General features: G+C 32.4%; 1 long non-coding RNA gene across 1 annotated transcript; it reads right to left on the bottom strand.

Moving 5' to 3' along the window:
- Positions 1 to 973, bottom strand: LOC105799614 (uncharacterized). The gene is made up of 2 exons (XR_001135621.2): positions 627 to 973; positions 1 to 313 (listed from the first exon to the last, which is right to left on the bottom strand). It is a non-coding gene; the product is annotated as an uncharacterized LOC105799614 (long non-coding RNA).
- Positions 974 to 3,012: the final 2,039 nt, after the last annotated feature.

Here is a 3,012-nt window from a genome sequence, read left to right as displayed (position 1 = left end):
TAAATAAAAACCAATAGCAGTCCTTTTTTAAATGTTTAGTATTAAAACCCAAATAAATAATAATAATTTTAAAAATCCAATATAAGAACAGTCCAAGTACATGGGCCCAATGTGGCCCAAATTACTTTTAACCCAACATCTAGCCCAACTATCATACAACCCAAAACAGAAAAAGATTCAGAAACCCTAGCAGCAAGGGTTCCCAGCGTCGCAGCAGTGACGTCCCCTCGCTCTCTCTCCGCACATGACGAGCCTTCGTACGCGCGCGCCTTCGCCGCCGTACATGCCACGTCCCCAACTCTGTACGCCGTACCTGCAAACGGGAGGAAAACATAGCAGAGAAAAGAGAAAATTTGTATTTTTTTAGTTTAGTTTTTTGGTCTATAAAAACAAAAAAAGGCAAAAGGCCTGTGTAAGGTTTTTAAGAAAAAAAAAGAAGAATACACAGACAAAAAAAAACATACAAGTATATTGTAAAAAAAAATTCTTAGAGAAATCGAAAAGAAAGGAGTTCGAAAGTGATCCTTCTGTGATTTTTCAGTGATATTTCTCGTTTCTTTTGATATTTGTCTTCATTTTTCATGATTTGCAAGAAGAAAGTAGAGAAAGAGAGAGAAGAGACTCACCTTAGAGGTGGAAACGCCGCATCCTGGTTCACTCCGCCGTAATTGGAGTTTAGACCGGATGAATGGGGGGCTGAAGCGGCGCGACTCATGAATGAGGAGATTAGATTTTTAGGTTTTTTTTTTCTCTTTATCTTTTTTCTTTTCTTTTCTGTTTAGAGTAATAGGGCTAATGTTGGCTTAAGTGGGGAGTGAAGAAACGTCGCCGTATTGCCTGATTCAGTAGCTCTTAAACGGCGCCGTTTTAGGCCGCGACCCGATGACCCGACCCAGACGCGGCTAGGTCCGCGTGTTCTGGCGTGGGGAGGGATATTTGCACGACCGGTCCACCTATTTTCTGGATTATTCGAATCGGTTATCTCCCCTTTTTCCGATTTAGCCCAGTATCCTGCTTTTATTTCATTCCAGCCCAGCTTGCAACGCTGCGTTTTGGGGAAGCGGGATATTTCCCAATCAGGCCCCCATGTAATACGCGTGTTGCAGCATGGTCCTCCATGTTTCTTTAATCCCAGTAGTTCCCTGTTAATTTGATTTTGTTTGTGATTTAATCCTTTTTGTTACTCAATTTTTTTATTAGGAAATTTATTGTTATTTTATTATCATATTTATTCTTATTATCGTATTATTACTTTACTTTTATATATTTGTTATTTATATATATAGGATTAACTTTATATTATTATAGAAAGTTAATTTGTAATAATAATACTTTATATTTTTATATATTATGTATATGTAATATGTTTTTTTACTATATGTATATATATATAATAATACATTATTAATCTCAAATAATAGTGTCATGTATGGAAGCCTTCCTTTTAAATTTGTTGTTTTATTTTAACTTTTATATAATCTTACTAGGTATAAACTATTATTTCTACTAAATTTTACTTACATAAATTAGAACATATATATCGATTTCAAGTTATTCACTTTTATTTTACTTCATTTTTATTTCTTTGTGTTTTCACAATTTTTTATTAAAATTTATTTAAACCTTTTATTTAATTTTTATTTCCTTACCAAATTGTATTAAAATATTTGTATTATTTATTGTCATCACTGTTTTATTTCCTTCTTTTGTTCCTTTGTCTCGATTTTGTGTGCTTTTAATTGATTATGAATTTATGGGTTGCTTAATTTTTAATAGGGTTGTTTGTATAATATGATTAAAATCAATGTTTGTGTTTGCTTATTATTCGTTTAATTGCTTCTAGTTTAAGTTCAAATTGTTATTTATCTTTTTACACTATATGTATTGTTATTCAATCATGTTCGTAAGCATCTAATCTTATTAAAGCTTCATAATCGTTTTATTCCATAATCCTTAAAAAGGCTTGGCGTTCATAGGTTCTTGAGAAAATCGTGCTCTAACTTACCAAGCTTCGATTCTTATGAATTTAGATAATCAAGTGCCCATTTTATTAAAACCATGCAATTATTGAATAAGGTTCTTAAGATTTCCAAATGTTTGATCCTAACTTATTGGATACGACATTTCGTTATCTCGATTTCGAAATAAAGGCAATGTTTGTTGTTTAAGAATTTCGAGAGATCAAATCCTAACTTACTGGGTTCGAATTTCTCGATTGACTTAAATAATCAAATACCCTTCTTAAATCACATGATTCTTTTTAAAAAAAAAGAGAGAGAGAACAAATCTAATTTCGAAGATTGAATTGTTACACCCTAACCCACTGAGTGTAGCAATTCATCTCTACAAAACGAGTAAATATTGCTGCTCAATTCGGTTTATTCAAATTTGAAATTTAAAAGGATTGCATTTTTTAAAAAATCTTTTTTTTTTTAAATTCCATTCTAAGACATTATACAATTAATTTGGTACCAACCTTGGGCGTCACGAGGGTGCTAACTCTTCCTCGTGCATAACCAACTCCCGAACCTGTTTTCTCAAAATTCGCAGACCTAAAATTATTTTCAAGGTGATCCGATCACACTTCAATAAAAGATCGGTGGCGACTCCCATTTTCATTTTCAAAGTCGATTCTCGTTTTGCAAAAGAAAAAAGTGGTTTCGAAAATAATTTTTATTGATTTATTGGGTTAAAAATTTCAAGAATCTAACATTATAAAATCGAAATTAATGGGTTGGAAAAGAAAACATAAATTTGTATATCCTTAAATTAAGTTATAGTGGTAATTGTGGAGGAGATAGAATAGAACATGTGGTGATGGTTTAAGGTAATTAACGTGAAAAGGTTGGGTAATTGCAAACCACAATCCAATGCATCTTAATGCGTGGGTTTCAAATGCTTAAAATTTCTCCAGTAGTTGCTAATTAATTGCAAGGAGACCTCTAATAATAATTAGATAGAAGGGGAGTTTATTTTATGTAATTTGCAGTGTTCAAACGGAGTGCAGTGGCA

The sequence above is a fragment of the Gossypium raimondii genome, chromosome 9, assembly GCF_025698545.1.
Source record: "Gossypium raimondii isolate GPD5lz chromosome 9, ASM2569854v1, whole genome shotgun sequence".
Classification (NCBI taxonomy): domain Eukaryota; kingdom Viridiplantae; phylum Streptophyta; class Magnoliopsida; order Malvales; family Malvaceae; genus Gossypium; species Gossypium raimondii.
This window is presented reverse-complemented; position numbering and strand designations above follow the sequence as displayed.